Source organism: Tamandua tetradactyla, chromosome 5 (genome assembly GCF_023851605.1).
Source record: "Tamandua tetradactyla isolate mTamTet1 chromosome 5, mTamTet1.pri, whole genome shotgun sequence".
Taxonomy (NCBI): Eukaryota; Metazoa; Chordata; class Mammalia; order Pilosa; family Myrmecophagidae; genus Tamandua; species Tamandua tetradactyla.
In genome coordinates this window covers 170,685,834-170,704,543 of record NC_135331.1, presented here as the reverse complement: position 1 = coordinate 170,704,543, position 18,710 = coordinate 170,685,834, and the positions used below count along the sequence as shown (strand labels likewise).

Here is an 18,710-nt window from a genome sequence, read left to right as displayed (position 1 = left end):
GAGTTCAAAGTACAAGGCTGCATCTGGAATCAGGCTTTAAAGCCATCTGTGTGTGATATCTACACAGCTGGTTGAGAGGTTGAAAAATTCATCCATAGAACCTGTTTCTTTAGGGAGGGTGGGGGTGGAACAGGATTTCCAGGGATCAGGAGGCTTGATAGTACTTACCTGGGGTGTCCAAAGGGTGGAGACTGCTTGTGGTCAGGATGGCAGGAGAGTGTGTCTTGGGTGGGGGAGGGGGGGTGGTAGTGAGGACCCATGTTCTCGTGCACCGTGTCACTGTGTGTGCTGATCACTTTACGTAGGTGGGAGAGAGAGTGGAGAGGAGGAAGGTAAGAGCAGAAGCACAACTCCTTGCCCTCTGTAGAAGCCTTTGTGTGAACTGCGGGGAAAGGTCACCAGGTATCTGCAGTGGGGACTACAACTCTCAGCTAGTGGAGTCTGGATGTGGAACTTTGGGGTGTAGAGGAAGTTGACATTTGGCCCTCTTTGATAAATGTTTGGGGTTGTGAGCCCCAGAGACTACCAGATGCCAAGGCATCTGACAGCCTCGATGCCACCTGCCCAGCCTCTCACATACAGATTGACTCATATTAATGGTGATCAGGTATCATGAAAGACCCGACCTCAGCTTATCACCAAGAAATGGCTGGCTTCACACAGACCACTTTTGGCCTTAGGTACGTATTTGTGCACATGTGTGTGTGCTCGTAGGTGAGAAGAACTTGCTTAGGGTACTGTTTTAAACGGAAGAGCAAACATTTTATCTCTACACCAGAAATAGCTGTGATGCATCATATGTGGTAACTTACCAACTGTCTCAGTTTGCCAGGGCTGGTATGACAAATACCATACACTGGGTTGCCTTAAATAACGGGCATTTATTGTCCCACGAGATTGAGAGACTAGGAGTCCAAAATCAGAGTCTCGACAGGCACTGCTTTCTCACAGAGGCTGTTGGTGCTGGTGCTGGCTGCTGGCAGCCCTTGGGGTTCCTTGGCTTGCACCCCTGCCTCTGTCACATGGCATTCTTCCTGCTTCTGACTTCTCCTTCCATGTCCAATTTCCTTTGCTTATGTGGACTTCAGCCTTATTAGGTTAAGTCCCATCCTCATTCAGTTTGGCCACAGTTTAACTTATAATATCTTCCAGGAGTCCTAGTTACAAATGGGTTCACACCCACAAGAAAACAGATTTAAGACTTGAACATGTGTTTTGTGGGGAACCTGAATTGATTTCCAATACCAATTTTCTTTTACATAAATTTCTGGATTGTAAATCTAAGTGCTGCTGTTAGAAAAATGAACACAAGCCCTCTGCCAGTTTGAATTTCCAAGATAATAAAGGTAACTTTTCCTAGACATTATAAACTCTAGGCAGATATTGATGATATGTGAAAGAACAGATAATAATATTTACGTTGTGATTCAAGGTAAGAGTTGAAATATTTAGGGAGGATTGTTTTGTTCTTGGATACAAAACAGTCTATTCATTCATTCCTTCCTCAGACATTCATGAATACCTGCGAGCCCACCACTCTTCTGGGCCCCACATGATCCTACTCAGTTATCCTATTTTGCATATGAGGAAAATGAAACTCAACAGAAGTGAAATGATCTACTCAGGGACTTAAATCCAGAAAGTGGCAGGATCTAAAAGTAGGTCTCAGATCTGAAGCTCCCTCTCTTGGGTGTTCTCTAGTACTAAAGTTCAGTTAACCAGAAGACAAACGAATTAATTATCGCCCTTGTGGAATATAACTGGTAATTTTATACACATCTTTGATTTTCTCTTCACTGACTTTAAAAAGGCTTTCTCCCTTATTTGTAGTTTTTAAAGTAGTCATGATGTTTTTATCAAGGAGAAATTAGAAGCATAGAAAAGGAGCCATCTCTTTAAACCTGACCTTGTTCAGTGAGGCGGTCATGCTTGTGACGGTGAAAATGACCCTTGGATGGGGTTCCACAGCAGGTGGGAGGTGGGGGAGGCTAGGAGGGTCCTCATTCTCTTTCCAGTGCTGGTTGCCAGGTTTGGGGACCATTTTATTGTGTTTCTCACCTCAGTAGCATTATTTCCACAAGACAGGAGCTGCGTGTGGTCAGGAGCTTTCCAAAGAGTGGGAAGAACACCTGCCCACATTACAATAGAGAATCAAGACATGCTCCTACATATTTGGTACCATTTATTTTTACACGGAAGCTTTCTTCTGTTGCCTTGAGATGCTGCATAATTTGTTTGGCTGCAGCCATGCTTGCTGGGTAGAGGTGGGAATCACTTTGTTGTCTGCCTTGCATAGGCTTATTATCTGTTAAAAATCTCACGTGAAAGGGAGGCGATTAATAAAATATGTATGAAGAGTATCTTAAAAGATGCTTTTGTCACTGCCCTTAAACACTGAAAAGAGCAGAGCTACCCTAGTTCTGAGGTTGGTCTGGAATAGACCACAAAAATACATGAAAATTCAAGCTTTTCCCTTAAAGAAGCTCACTTCTGCCTGCTTTTACTCACACACAAAAAAATTTCATTTAAGCAGAGAACCTTCTATTTGGAAATTTCTGTGTTTTTCACTTATAATAACTCATTTTTTTTTGTATTTCACTAACTGAACTATGAAGCTTGTGGTCACTTATTTCTCTGGTTACTTCATGCCTCTTACAAACCTCTAGGTCTTCATTCATGTGAGAACTCTTCAGCACCTGAAGCTCCCACCCCTGCAAAACTTCTTTTTCTAGGTCAGCGGTCCTGGATCTTACAAGTATTCTTACAGTACCTGGTGTCAGGAATTCTTTCTTTCTGATCACTTCCTCCTGGACGCATTTGCTTTTTGTTACTGTCTCCTTGAAAACATGTTAGTCAGACCTGAACATAATACTTCCGAGATGGTTTGACCAGTGTAAAGTAAGGAAGGGGTCACTATTAGCTCTCATGAAATGGGCATGTTCTCCTTGACAGCATATGCTATCCTAATGCAGACCACTAGTGCATTTCTCATTTAGCCACTCTATCACACCTTCAGCTTGCACTGAGATTGCATTCAGTAAGAACCCTTCATTTTAAAACACGAATTTCTTTAAACTCATGCCCTCTCCTCCTGCCATGGTGCATAGCGGGGTCTCTGTCAGTAGCAGGATGAAATCATCATGACATCTAAAATATCCAAAGACCAGAAAGGCGTTCACAGAACAGATAGGTCCTTGGTCTGGGGCCTACTCGTGGGGATGGTACCAACAGAAAGCAGCTGGGATAATTCAGCAAGTCATAACCCTGGGACATTCTTCTGACGATATTGATCTAGATTGGCAGGTGTTTGGAAGCAGGGTAGTTTGGCTGAGCAGGTGGAGAGGCCAGAAGAAAGGAGTGCTAGTGAAGAGGGACGAGATTTCAGTCAGGAAGCTAATGCTAAGATTGGGTCTAGAATAATGAGTTACCGAGTCAGCTACTAAATGGGATGGGGCTCAAGGCAGGAGCTTAAACCCACAGAGTAAAAGCAAGCCCCAGGTCTGAAGTCAGAATCATCAATCAGTGGGATTCTGAGTGCCCATGGCCTGGAGTCTCACCTGCGGGCAAAACTCCTAAACAGGGTTGCATTCTCCCAGCTGAGTAGAGTGTAGAGTGGAGGCAGCTAATGATAGTGTCCTATATTTAGGCAGTAGATATTTTTGTAATTAAAAGCAGGATTTTTCTGTCTGTGAGTCTTGGGGATTTTTTGTTCTGTTTAATTTTCATCACTTGTGGTCATACAGCCTGCTGGAATCTTTAAAAATCTCTATTTTTTGTTGTTAATTTTCAATTAAGTCACTGTTCCCTTCTAGCTGTGAGTTACTTGTGAATTCTGTAAGTGCGCCTTGGTGAAAACATTGACCAGGGATGAACTTACAAATCTCTGCTGTGCCAGGGACCCCTCAAAGTTGGTGCTGCTCTTCACCGCCTTTTGGGAGGCCGTTCAGCCAATGCTGAGTCCACTAAACCGAGTTAGTACTTGGCCCAGGTTTTCCCATCTTGTTCAGATCAGTTTTGAGTGACTCTGTCAGGTGTCTTGTGACATCAGGGTGCTCTGCTTTGTCTTTAATCTCTCTCTGAAACCACGTGAAACATACCCTGAGATGGATCAGGAACGTGAGAAGAGAAAGCTGGTAGGGGGTTGATTAGTCCCCGCTTTGAGGGCACATAGAGGCAGTTGGATGTGTTTTTTAGAGTCAGTGGGTTTAAATGCAGGGCCCCATTTTCTGGAGCCTACCTGAGTACTAGCCCGTGGGTAAGAATATAGGACCCAATGTTCAGGTGTGGAATGCTGATCATTACGTTAATATCTCACCTCTACCAAAGACTAATACTCCCTTGTGGGTTGTGTGTAGTCCGTACACGACCACATCTCAGAACATGCAGGGCTGAAATGTGCCACTACTGCATTTAGTCCGAGCAGATAGAGAAAAGAAAGAAAGTGAGGTGCTGTGTGGACCGCTTACGTTAACTGAAGAAGGGATGAAACAGTGTATCCATGTTCGTAGTCCTTGCAAATGAGACTACCAAGAGAAAGTGTGAAGATTTCAGGGTAGAGCGTGAGGCCGAGGCAGGTGATTAGTGGAAAGTGTGTGGGCCCCAGAGCCCTGAGTAAGTCCCGACTGCACCACGTCAGGGCTGCAGGGCGCGGACTGTGGGAAACAGATAGTCATCAGATGTAAAACTGCAACTGTGGTGAGTGCTTGAGGGGGAGGGCGCAGGGTGTTGTGAAATTCATGCGAGGGGAGCTGACTGGCTGACATTTGAGCTGGGACCCCGAATAGGCTTTAAGTCAAGAGATGCTGATGAGGAAAAGAACTACTAATAATCTACCCGCTTCTACTTGCCATTCCCCACTTCCGTACCTACTGGCCAAGAATTGGATAGCCTTCGAGAATGATGTAGAGTGGATTCACACATAGAAGTAGAAGGATGGGCGGGGGGAGAAGCTTTCTTTCCATGGCAGTATTTTTTTCTGTTGTTCTAAATCAAGATGTAATGCTGTGGTAATAATAAAAAAAAAACTTTGAGAGTATTCTGAAAAGTAGACCTCCCAGGCGTGAATGGCAGAAATAGTAGTTTAGAAAAACAAAAGTAGCAACCACTTTGCCCTATCAGATGATAAAAAAAAAAAAATGTTTTTTCATCAGCCAGTGAGCCTGAAGTTGCATCAGGGTCGATGTTTATTGCTAGATAGGTAAATAAAGTAAATTTGAAAATGCAAAAATTTTGAACAAGCAAGCCTCGGATGTTGAAAATAAAGTGACTTGTAAAACCTGCTCATGAAGAGGTACCAGGGACACTCTGAAGTTTTAAATGTGGGGCAACTTCATGGGTCAGAAGTCATTTTTCATATATGGCCCATTAACTGGTAGAACTAAAACCTTTTAACAGTTTCTATAATATTTACTGTATTTTCTCATATATGGTATTATAAATATCTGCTACTAACTAAATAACGTTTTCATTACTCTATTTTTACAGTGGTCCAAAGAAAAATATAATTAGGCTTCTGTGTTTTCTAAATGGTGATATTTAACAATCACAACAAAAGATCCTATATAATATCTTTTGAAAGAAAAAGTAATAAGGGTCAGAAACTAGTCATTTCCAAACTAAAAGAGCAAAAATTGTCAGTTCAGGCAAAAGCATTTCTTGTTTGTTGGATATATAGATGTTGAGTTTTTTTTTCCCTTCTGGGATAGAGCCAGAGACCTGTTTGTAAATAGGTTTTAGGCAGCTATCCCCTCGCCTGGTGCTATAATAAATCATGAACTACTATAATTTATTGGCTCAGATTTGAAATGGTGAATGAAATATTTCTCCATTTTCTCAAATCACCATATCCCCAGGCCCCATTATTATTGAGAACTGTCTTCACTAAAATTAAAGAGATTGGCAGACTTGGATGTTTTTTCTCCAGAGATCCTCCTTTTTGCCTCTTTCTCCACACCCAAGTCTATAAGTCAGATTCTTGTCAACCTTACGTTTTGGAATCACATGTGCTTGCCTGGTATTTCAGACTTGTATTTCACATTCTCTATCTCTTCCTGAATTCAGAATGCCATCATTAAAGTCTTCTTCTTAACCTGGACCTATAACAGTAATGTAACATTTTAGCCCTATGGCTTGAGTTTAGAGTTTGCTTCACGGTATCCCACTACTGCTTTGCATAAAGCTTCCCTAATTTTATTTTATTATTATTTTTAATTTTTGATGATCATTCTTCACTTTAGTATCTCTTCTGTGATCAAATGAAAATAGATACATTAAAGTGAAAATGGAGATGGGCTGTTCTCTTTTCTTTTTTTCTTTTCTTTTTTATTTTTTGCATGGGCAGGCACCGGGAATCGAACCTGGGTCTCCGGCATGGCAGGCGAGAACTCTGCCTGCTGAGCCACTCTCTCTTTTCATATTACAGCTTGGACAGTGTGAAATATTTTTGGAAAAATCAAGTTACCTAGGCTTAGATCTCCTGGACAGTGGTTATAGTCCCCCCACCCCCTTTTCCCCCCCTCAAAAGTAGTCTACTAAACAGAAGAGGAAAATTGAACTGGGAAAACTGTTTGCTGAATTCATTTTCTTTTGAATTAATTTCTTTATCAGGTTTTACATTTTGTGTAGGAAATAGGAAGAATTTTAGAATGTGCAGTCCTGAAATAGAATAAATCTGGTAAGAACTCTTTTTCTGTATAACTTAAAGGCTTGTACCAACATCAGGGACCCTTAGGAACATTGAATATGATCATCTGAGAGTCGAGCAGAAAAATAATCCCAGGATGTACTCTTAAAAGGGGAAAACATAGTGGAGAATCATGCCAAGGTTGGAGTCTGAGTGTCTGAGAGCTGGCTGGAGCTGAGATAACTTTATAAGAATTAAGAAAGAGTGATTTAGGGAAATTAGGCTGGGTGGCAATAATGCAAAGAGGAGCTTGTGGAGCAGCAGGAGACACTGGGGGAGACGGGAGGGGCAGGGAGACCCACCACTGCTGCTGCCTACACCTCATTTGGCATAATTTAACATGAGGCAGCCCCACTCTGGGTGGGTTGATTGGAGCAGGTGCCCCTTCTCTGGGTACGATTCAGAGATGGGTTGTAGGAGAAGCCGAGGGCTTCACAGAGGGCCAGAGCACCACTGAGAGGAGGCAAGTCCGAGGTACAAGGCAACATGAAAAAAGGTTTTTATTATGATGCAGCTATGCATGCACTGTGTGTCTATGTGTGCATATCTATCCCTGGTCAGCCCTGCTCCCTCAAAGTAACTACTGTTCTGAATTTTGTGTTTGCCATTTCCCGTCTTTTCTGTATGGGCGTGTTTTGCTAAACAATCTATTACTGCTTTGTTTGCCTTGGGATTATATGTAAATGGTATTCTTGTACAACTTGCTTTTTTTCAGTCAGCATTTATTTTTTAAGATTCGCTTTCTACTGATGCATGAAGCATCATGCATGATTCATTTATTTTCCCTGCTATATGATTTTCTATTGTATGAATATATCGCAACTTTTTTACCCGTTCTCCTCTTGATGGACACTTGGGTCATTTCCAGTTTTCACTATTTTAAATAGTACTCTATGAATATTCTTCAGTGTGTATCCTGCCACAGTTTCTCTAGAGTATGTCTAAAAGAAATTTCTGAGTTTTACAAGTCCGTACATCTTTGGTTTTACTGGATATTATCAAATTGTTTTTCAAAGTAGTCATACCATCTGATGTTCCCATGAGTAAAGTGATTAACTTTTAAGAGAAGGGGAAGTCTGAAGGAATGATTATGTGCAAAGTTAGCTAAACATTGAAGAGAAGTAGACATACAACTACCCGTCCAAGTGTGGGGTGGGAGAGCTGAGGTATGAGGGGAAAGGTACAGGTTTAAAAAGCCGTTATCAGAGGGTGACAGGTTATCTTGCATCAGCCCTAGTCACATTATTAGCACAGAGCAGATTCCATCTTGGTAGGGAAGGCAATACCCAGTTCTCTCCATTTTCACTCAGTTTTCCCAGATCAGCAATAATATTTAGTGTTACATTGGGAGCAGATGCTGCCAGGCATTTAAGTGTGCTGTTTCCACATCAAACTGATGGTGACATGGGCTCTAATAAAGCTTTCAAAACAGATATCCACAAAGAGCCACACAAATATTTTGGAGCTTACTCTCCTCCAAACACAAGGGTATTTTCTTGACAGCCATGCTTTGTATTTTCTAAATTCAATAAACTTACAAAGGGTTTGACGTTGCTGTCTCTTTTGCTTCGTAGGGTTATTTCAGGAGACCTTAGAGCTGCTCTGTGGTTCCTCATTCACTTGACCAGAAAAAGATGAGTCTGTGGCATTTTGAATAGCAAATAATGAAATATGACCCAGTCCTTGGTGAGCATTTGGTTTTCCTTTGAAAATTCTGACTACCCTGATACATAAAGGTTATGGGATTTGTTTTTCTTCTTGAAGAATTTCCATTATTTCCCAATCTAGATTTTTGTGAGGAAAACTTCTTTTGATGGCATTCCTGTGAAACTGAAAGTAGAGCACTGAACCGTTAAAAGCACACGTGTTCTGTGGAGTCTCAGGAGTGCAGCTTTTTTTAACTTGTTATTTTTGGGTCACCCTTCATGAATAGCAGTCATCAAATTTATTTGATTCCAGATCAGAGATGGTGACATTTTCAAAATATTTCAATCACAGTTTTTCATCATCTGTTGACTGGTATTGCCTTTTTGAGACTTTTGGTAGTGACAGTATTATTTAGGGAAGGAACATAGTATGCTGGAAATAATAACTGCCCTTACCAAAAAATCATAAAGAATCTCTTTTCCACAATGAGATTTCATTAAGTAGACTAGGATACAGCCACTCAAGGTAATATTGCATATTAGTTAAAATGATGATTATAAAAATTGTTAAATACATTGGACCCATATTTAGCTTGTTAAGTAGAAAAAGACAGGATACCAAATTGTATGTAGAATATGAGCTTAATTTTGAATGCGAAATACATGTGTGGGAAAAGCCTACAAAAACTATAACAAAATGCTAACTGTTGTAGTTGGGTTATGAGATTATGGAGGCTTCCCCCTCTTTGTTTGTTAATGTGGTTATATCATTTTTATAATAAAATTAATTAAAAGAATGGATTTAGGAGAGTTCAGTCTGGATTCAAATTGCCACTCAACCGTTAACCATCCATGGGCAAGCTGCTTAACTATAGAGGAGCCTTCCTTGGGAGCTAAAAGATGTTATAATACCCCATAGTTTTTGCCAGTCAAATGAGATCGTATCCATGAGACCCTATGTATGGCAGCCCCACCCTCCCTGCCTTCCCCCTCCCTGGTGAAATAAGCTTTGCCCAGCGCACGCCCAACAGCCATGAGTAATGCCCCTTTATTTTCTGGTTTCTCTTTTGTCCATTTGTGGCCTACCTCTGGTCTCAGTAAACCCAGATGACCTCTCAGAGCTTCTGTTTTAGCAGTGGCAACTGATGGCTATTTTAGAGCAATGATTTATGAATCAGAATGTTTGGCCTTAATGTGACAAGTGATGAAATTTGAAGAATTGGACTTCCTAAAAGTCCTAGAATCTCAGCTGTTCAAATATATGTATTTTATTGGCAGAAATGTACCTGCTAATTTGAGGACATCCTTGCTAACTTCCCTTGCCTAGTAGGGAGGAAACATGTTATATGCTTGCTAAACAGGCTGGTAATTTTCTTAACACTGCCCATTTCTGCTGCCTGAGAGAAAAGTACAAATAATGTGTAAGAGAAGAATTCAGCCAGGATCCTCAGGGGCTGTGTGTGAGCTCCAACATGTTAAACCAAGCATTCAAGACTTTGCAGTGATGAGATGATCATGTTTGGGTTTAGCAGTTGGTATAAACAGAGCCAGAGATGTTCTGAGATCCTAGTTTCAAACCCGTTTCACAGTGAGTTATTCTTAACAGAAATAGCCAGCAGCAGGAAAATGTCAGCTCTTCCTGGCTTTAGGGAACAACTTTAGCAAGGGTTGAGAAAAGATGCCCATATTCACGTGGGCTGAAGTCATCCCATTTGCTTGGAGCGGGACTCAGATCTGAGCTCTCCCCTACGCTCTTGGACCAACCATCTGTTAAAGGCAAAACTTAACCTACAGATCACCCATCTGGTGGGTGCTTTGCCTTTCCCACATGAGGAAAACTAGACCTTAGTACATTCATGGTCAACTCAGGCTAGAATTGGGTCTCCGGACTCCCATCTCATGGCCTACCCAGAATGGCACCTCTTCCTTTGCCTCTAACTTGCCTTGGGCAAGTAACAGGGCATGGTGAGCCTTGGTTTTGTTATAGATGAAGGGTTTGACCCAGCATCTCTTCCAATTCTAAAGTCCAAAGATTCAGTTATTCTTTTGGGTATCTCTTTTTTCAAGTTCCAGTCATTTGAGCAGTACAGATAATTAAGCCACAGGAAATCAACTATAAATTCTTGTTCCTTAAAGTCTAAGGCTCTGATTCAAGATCCTTGTCTTCTGAGGGTGGCTTGCATATTTCTGCCCAAGCCCAGTCTTCATGGCCTCTGCACTGGCCAAAAATGGCCTGGGGCAACCCAGAGTGCAGTAACAAGAACTGCCCTGCTGGTAAAACAGGCTGCTATAGCTCTTTAAGAAAAGGAGGAGGATAAGAAAAAGAAACAAAGGGCATAAAGATCACAGAGGAAGAAGTAAAACTATCTTTATTTGCTGGTGACATGATCGTTTATATAAACAAATCCTAAGGGATGCATGAAGCAACTACAAGAAAGAATTAAACAGTGAACTTAGTGAAGTCACAGGATACCAGGTCTATATACAAAACTCAATTATATGTCTGTGTATTAGCAGCAGAAAACTGGAAAATGAAGTTAAAGAAATAATTTTATATGCAATAATGACAATACTATAGAATACTTAGGAATAAATTTAACAAAAACCGGTCACTTAGAGGTATCTCTGGAAGCACTTGAAGGTAATGGGTGCTATAGTTCCAGACAGTTCCCTAGGGAGTGGACTTTATTCTTTGTATCCCATGTATTTTTTTCCAAGGGAAAAAGTTATATTAACTTGTATGATTGTTGTTTGGCATCATCAAGACATGGGTTATGATGTTAATTCATATTCAGCAAGCCAGTGGCACTTCTGGGCTATTTCATAATTTATCTGATCCGAGCATGCCTTTGGAATGGAGTCTTGACAAACATGGCTAGATTAAATCTCACGCATAAATTGTCTACTCAGAAAGTTGTGATTTGTCTTTAGTCTTCGCTTCTACTTTTCTCTGGGATTTGATGAGGCATTTAATCCATCAGATACCAAGAGGATCTTTGCAATAAATTTTTACATGCCCTGACCATTTTAATATATTCGTCCTTCTTTTAAAAGGTTTCATTAAGTCTGTTGTTAAGATTGTAAAACTACTGAAGAGAGAGATGAGGGATTTTCCCATTTTCAGAGTTCAACAGTTTCTTAATTGTACTGCTTTAGGTGAATGGTAATTAAATGGGTTGAGAAAATGTGCAATATTTATTTATAGTAACGTAGGTATGTCATATATATTTGTAGTCATTGTTGTACCGATAACTTGATAACATCTTCTTTTGTGGGGAAGAAGAAGGTCATACTGTTAAAAGTAGCTCCAATAACTGTTTTTGACAGGGCCTTTGAATCCACTGTGTATATTAAAAGATCCAGGTACCCTTTCATTAAAGAAGTACTGTACATATTAAACCCATTGCAATGAACCTATACTTGCAAAGTTTCAAACATGATTTTAATCATAATAAGCATTTAATCATAATGCTTTAATGCATATTAATAGTCAATAGTCTGTGGACTGTTATAATGTACCTTAATTTTGACAGGGTGATAGGAGCGTAACTATACTATGGCACTTAAATTTAGTAATAAATATAATTTTAGTACCTTATCCTTAATGTGCTCTAACATGGAAGGTTTGTCAAGCAGATAGCAAAGAAACTGTCCATCAAACATTGAGGATCTTAATACCAATTAAACCACTGATTTTGAGACTTTTTTTTTGAGGGTCAGATGAAAACTAGAAACGTTCCACTAGAAAAATGTACATAAACACACATACAAACACACACAGTTACAGTATGCTACTTCAGGAGGTCTCTGGGTCCCCTGAATGCCTATTCATGGACTCCAAGGATATGAATCTTTGATCAAAATGTAAATTATATAAATAGCCCTTCTGCTATGAACACCCTCGGTGGCCTACTCTCTCCCCTGTCTACATGTCAGCTCCATCTCACTTGCACCTTTTCTCCATAGGACGTTTTAATTCAATGTTTTCATTGCCAGTTCAGTCTAAACGTGGCAGAAACTGAGATCACTTTTCCATTACCACTGATTTCCAGCCCATCCCATTGTCTCCTCAGTCATTGTAGGATGTCATCAACTTCTCCCTCTGCCCACCCCCCAGAAGGCTGGCCCTTCCCTTAGACCAAACCCACTCTCTAACTCCATGCACCTAATAGTATTGATAACTTTTTATCACATGCTCTGTCAACGCTGTTGTTTATCAACACCACCTTAAGGTGGGCCTTGAAACATCTGTCATTTAAACTGACCCAGTCTCCTCTTCCCTGGGCTTCTTCCCCCAGACACCATCCTCCTGCCCATTTCAGACTTCAGAGTCTTCCTTCTGTGTGGTCCAGCTCACACAGGTGCACTTTCACTTTACCCCATGCCTCCTTGGCCTCCTTCAGTGGATCGCTGTCACCACTCATGGCAAGCTCAAAATCGACCCTTCTCCATGGGGGCTGGCTCCCCTACTCTCACTGCCCACAGGGGTAGTTTCTCTCTTCAGGTAAACATGGTTCCCTGCATGTCCCCCCAAAGCCACTCTTCCCCCATCTCCCTGCACTCCCCCAACACTGCCCCTCCAAGAGGATGTCTTGGACAGATTGTCAGTCAGCCGCCAAGCCGTCTTTGGCACCTCACGTTTTCTGTGTAGTCACAGAACTCTGCAGGAGGTTGGCTCCCCAGGTTGCCCCCCCCCCCCCCCATGTCTCCGGAAGCTGTTCATTTAGCAGCTTTTCCCCACTTGGCTCCATGGAGTCTGTCAAAGTAAATATACTTTGGAAATACCTTTGGAAAAGTGTGGGGAAGGGACTAGGAGAATAATACAAAGGAAAGTAAGTCCCTCCCATCTCCTATGTGAGCGGCCATATCTCCTAGTGGCCTGAGGAAGAGGCCAGTGGCTCCCTTGTTGCAGATGCAGGAGCAGTGAGAGGGACAGAGGTCTGTTGTCTCTGCGTCCAAGCGCAGAAAGAGCCACAGGAAAGGACCGGAGGTATCTGATGAAGGAATCTTGCAGGTACCCACGGAAATGTCTGTTTCGGTATTTTATGAAATAGCTGGAAGCGACCTTTGAGGTTATCTCCTCCAACCGCCTCATTTGACAGCTAAGCACACTGAGAATCAGGAAGGTGAAATGGCTTGCCCAGGGTCATGCAGCAGTGAAGTCAGCTTTGGAAACTGTTTTCTGACTACCCAGGCCTTTGCTCTTTTTTTATGCTGCTAATGCTCAGTCTGTGATCCTCCTTTCCCCCTCTTTCTTGTCCATGCTTATTGGTGTCTCTCTGGTACTTTAGTAAACACTCTGAGCTGTTAACATGAAAGACTCTGCCTCTCTGCCCTAAGTTGTCTGCTTTATCTTAATGAGCACAGTGCTACATTTTTAATAGTACTTGGTATTTTTCAGGATTTTTTTACATATGTTTTTTTCATGAGATTTCACCACAGATCTATGTGGTAGGTTGAGCAGGTATTACTGTCATATAACAGATGAGAAATTAGAAGCCCAGAGAGAGTAATGACTTGTCCAGACCTCCCAGCAAGTAAGCAGCACAGTTGAGGATAGAATCTGGTGCTCCTCCAACAGAAGATCGATGGTGATTAAAACTTCTGATCATCCAGCTTCAAGCTTTAGAATCTTGACTTCCTTTATGTAAATGCAAAAAATACGGTTTCCTATTTTCTAACAGCTTTCAGTTTAGTAGCTCATTTCCTAGAGTGTGTTCTGAAGCACACTGGTCCCATGGGATGCCCTGTGAAAAATGGATTATGTGGCCTGATAAACAGGGAAAAGCTGCTTGCCACATCCCTCCCCACCCCCTTTGGGTATTCCCAATGCACATTAGCACTTGAAGGCTTGGACAAGTCCTGGTGTAAAGACTGTTTAACTTAATTTTGTACCCAAGTCCCACAAACTTATTTGATCCCAGAATTCTTTCTCTACTTATTAATATCCCACGGGAAACAGGCTTCTCAGAAGACACTGTGGGAAATCCTGAGCTCCGTGAAGATTTCCGCTAGTCCCGAGGGCCAGCAAACGTCAGGATGCGGCAGTGGAGTGGCCACCCAGCTGCCAGCCCACCAGCAGGGTCAGCAGTGCAGTGTTAGGAGCTTCAGAAGAGGTGGGAACATAAGGAGTACCTAGAAAGCCTAGAACAAAAGTTCCTCAGATTGAAACTAATGTTTTAACCTTGGCATGGAGTGAAGAAGCCATTTAGTCTACACTGGTTAGACCAGCTTCTTCATTTGAAAAGATGGTAGAGAAGGGCAAGCCCTCTGGCCTTAGCCAAATGAGAGGACTGGTAAAGTTTTATGATGAAATTATTAGAGTTCAAGAACCACTGAGTAAAGTTTCCTCATCTCCCGGAAGAAGGAAGAGTGCCACCTAGTTAAATCTTAATGGGCTCTTTTGGAGGGCTTGTTGTGTTGACTCGATCTAATTGACCCTTAACGTGGTACTTTAATAATTGGGGGTAATTGTAAATGCTGTAATAGTGTGGGTAGGTAAGGATTCCAACCGTGTTGATTTGTCTTGCACAGATGGATAGGGTATGTGGGGCAAAGGCAGTAAACTGAGGAAAGAAAAAAGTCCCCTAGCCCCGAAAGCTTCTGTGTTCTGAAAACATTGTGGGGTCAGCTTTGCTCTAGGACCAGCTCAGTAAGTCCCACCACTGGTGGCCTGGAAGAAGACATTACAGGGCTGCTTGAATGTCCGCTGTCATTTTTATTTTTTTTCTGCACACTGATTTAAAAATTAATATCGGTCTGAATGGCTTTAGGGAGAGCCTAAAAGAAAATGAACTGAGAAGGTTACTGCTGCTGTTGTAACTTTATTTAGCCGTTTTTACTGCTGATAGGGATGAGAAAAAACTATGAAAAGGCCAGTAAATCCAGACTTCCAACCCATCTGCAGTAAGTCGATAGAACACCCAGCTTCTTAGCTTCCTTGACCGAGAGCAGATAATGATACCTCATATTGTGTGATGAGGATTTCATAAGCCCCCTGAGATCCTTAGATGAAAGCTGCTACTGATATGCAAACTGGTATTATTATGTGAGATTTTACTGTTCTGTAAATAAATGTGATAGCTTATTCCCTCTCACTCCTTTGCTTTAAATGCATTGAGATTTGGCCTCTTTCATAGGCTGCCTCCCAAGCAGTCTGTTTCCACAGGATGGCAGTTCTGTATGGAGGCACTGAGATGAGGCTGAAAGAGGACTCGGGGCTTGGAAAACTCATATAACCTCGGGCAAGCAGCTTACTCATGGGGCCTCAGTCTTCTCACCTCTGAAGTGAGAGAACTTTCTAACATCTCTTCCAACTCTTTTATCGAAAATTAAACAAAAATAATTCAACTTCAAGTTACAAACATTTAGTGAGTGCTTAGTATGTGTACCTGGTTTAGTGAGTGAATATTCTAGGTACTTGAGAGAAATTAATAAAGAAGGTAGTTTATTCTATTTGGAGGAAGGGTGATTAGACAATAAGCAATCCACATCATTCATAAGTAAATAATAATTGTTAGAAGGTCATAAGTTCAAAACAAAATAGTAAGGAAAGAGGAATCAGGAATGCAGGGGAGGTGTGTAATTTTTAAATGTAGCGAAGAGGAACTTTTTCATTATGACTTGTTAGAAAATCCAGTACATAATTAATGGGGGACTGTACCTCTTTTCTTTGGAGGCTTTTAAGAAAAGTCTACTCAGATATCTTCCTAGATTCAGGGATATTCTTATTTGAATGGAGAAGGGTTACCAGATGATCCTTTTGAAAGCTTTCTTCTTAAATGATTTCACGGTTTACCCAGAGCTAGCTCCAGAATTTTACATGTGCTTAAAGCACAGTAGACGCCAGAAAGAAAAACTAGCTACTGGCAGACCTAGCTAACTTTTAAAAGGCCAATTGACATGGCATAATAATGCAGGCTTCCCATCCTGCTGTTTTACAAGGGACAAGATGGAAACACAGAGATGTTTTTGAGTCACCAGAGCCAGAGGGAACCAGGGATAGGCAGTGGGCCCTGGGGCTCAGCCCTCTGATCTTTGGTCCCCACCCCACCTCGTAGGGCCTCCCTACATATTCCTTATACATGGAAGCCAGGAGCTCAGTTGTTTTTCACTTCCTCTTCCTTCTTGCTTATAGGCTGACTCACCTCCAATCGGAAGTTTGTATGATGAAGTATTAATAAAGCTGATACAATAACTCACTCTAATCCTTATGTATCCAGACCCGTATGATCGACTTTCAGAATGAAGTTAGAGTCGAAGAAATGCACAGTCCTATGAAAATAATTAAAAAAATAGCAACTTCTTGATGGTTTTTTGATATAGTGGAGATGTGGAATCTCAAGTGCTATGTCTTTGAACTCCCTTTCCTCCCAGCACCTCGCCTCGTATTCCGCAGCCCTTGCGGACTAGCCCTAGAGCTTTTCCTAACCTGGCCCACTTGCTTGTCCCCTCTCCTGCTTCTGCACCACATCCTGCCCCCAGAGCAGGCCAGGATCAAGACCTGCCCGCAATGGTGAGAAAGACTCGGGAAGGCAAAGGCAGAATCCGCTTTAGTAGCTTGCAGGAGGAGAGAGGTGGAATAACATGGTATTAAATTTCTTTCCCTCACATCACTATTTCTGTGCTGTACCAGGCACTTTTCTGTGTTGCCTCACATAATTTAATCTTCATGGGAATCCTATGTGGTGGGTATTGATGGCTTCACTTTATTGATTAAAAAAAAAAGAAATGGAAATCAGAGCAGTAAAGTAACTTGCCTAGTGACATGCTCTAGGGAAAATGTGAGGGTTTGAGCCCAGATCTGATTATCAATACTGTGCTTTTGCTCCTATGTGATGCTGTCTCTAAATAATGTAAATCTCAGGGTTTCCATACTATTTAAGTTGCCCAATTTATTTGGGTGGGAATTACATACTATCTTGAAGTTGTCAGTTCATAAACTAACTCACTCGTTGGTGTTTGGCATCAAGGCAGTTAAGTGTTTTCAGTAAAGATCATGAACGCATAGTAGCTGAACAGAAAGGGGGTGTTCTCCCAAAGGTTTGTAGAACACAGCCTTTGCTCTGGTTTGGAAACAGAGCTGCACATAGCCACGGCCTCTTTGTCCACTGTCCTCCTAAGCCCTATGGCCCACTGTTCTGACACATCAGACTCCTTCAGTCTTTTTTGCTGTTTTTTTTTCATGGACAGGCACCAGGAATCGAACCCCAGTCTCTGGCATGGCAGGCCGGAACTCTGCCTGCCGCAGCATCGTGACTCACCCACTCCTTCAGTCTTTTAGCAAGTTTTACGATGGTTAAAGACAGGCTGATGTTGGGTCTGGCCAAATCTGAGGGAATGCCTGTCATGCACAGACGTGGGAGCTCGGAGGAGCTTCAGAAATCCAGGGAACTTTAAGCAGCTCGTTTGTCACAAGTAGGAGAAAATGAATGCTTTCTGACAAACATGTCGGTTCAGTCTGTGAACTTGTGAACTTGATACAAGGAAGGCCCTCAGGGTGAGACTGTACAAAGATGCATTTTGTGGCTACATGGTAACACCGTGACTGAACGCTGATGTTAATTTGGGCAGAAACTGGTGGAGGGGAAAGGTCAGAAATGGAAGTGGGGACAAGACACCAGAGAAGCAAAACAGCTAAATCCAAACCTAAGAAAATGCAGAGAGAAATCTAGAGTAAGGAATGAGAGCAAGGAAGACAAAACAGATGAGATGGAGTGAAGAGGGAAAGACAGGCCAGACCAGAACTCTCTGTGAGCTGCGTACGAGGAGCACAAGGCAGAGGAACAGAGCATAGATGGAAAGAGAAAGACATCGAGAGCCACAGGCAGGACTGTAGAATGTCACCAGGTATTAATAAGATGCTGTACAGGTTTCTGTTCTAATCTGTGATGGTGTTGAGACCGTCTCCCAAATTTCAGTTAAAAGTTAAGCTTAGTGTGCGCAGGGCTTTCCCACAAGTTCTCTTTCTGTATGCCTCAGAGTGTACCAGTTGGAGCAGGAGGAAAATCATTAGAAAGTTGAGGTACAACATTTGTAATTGCCCAAGTTACCTCTTTCTAAGCCTTGAAGACCTGCGCAAAGTTAAGTGAGCTTAAAATAGATTCTGTGGCAGTGGCCCCCCCAGTGACACTGTCAGATGAGTCATTGCCAGATTCTTCACATCTTAGAATAGATGTTTTTTCCATTTTCAAAAGTTTACAATGAAGTTTTTAATGAGTATGTTCCCACATAAGAGTATTAACTGTTGATGCCTTTCCTTTGGAGAGATGCCATGCTTTTCAAACTGTTTCCCCAGTTAAAAATGTCATTTGATGTCTAATTTGTCCCATATCCATAGTTAACAACTATGTACTTCTTACTTTCAGTTCCTGAGGCGTAGT

General features: G+C 41.9%; 1 protein-coding gene across 6 annotated transcripts in view; it reads left to right on the top strand.

The window, feature by feature from the left end:
* FYN (FYN proto-oncogene, Src family tyrosine kinase) overlaps nt 1–18,710 on the top strand; it is a 216,225-nt gene that overhangs the window by 29,861 nt on the left and 167,654 nt on the right. Inside the window, exon 1 of one of the 6 annotated variants that reach the window (XM_077162684.1) lies at nt 250–8,368. The exons of 4 other annotated variants lie outside the window; for them this stretch is intronic. The gene's annotated coding sequence lies outside the window, so the exon portion shown is untranslated. Of the gene's footprint in view, nt 1–249; nt 8,369–13,064; nt 14,445–18,710 lie in introns of those variants that run through there. One more of the 6 variants, XM_077162683.1, reaches the window with a different exon arrangement.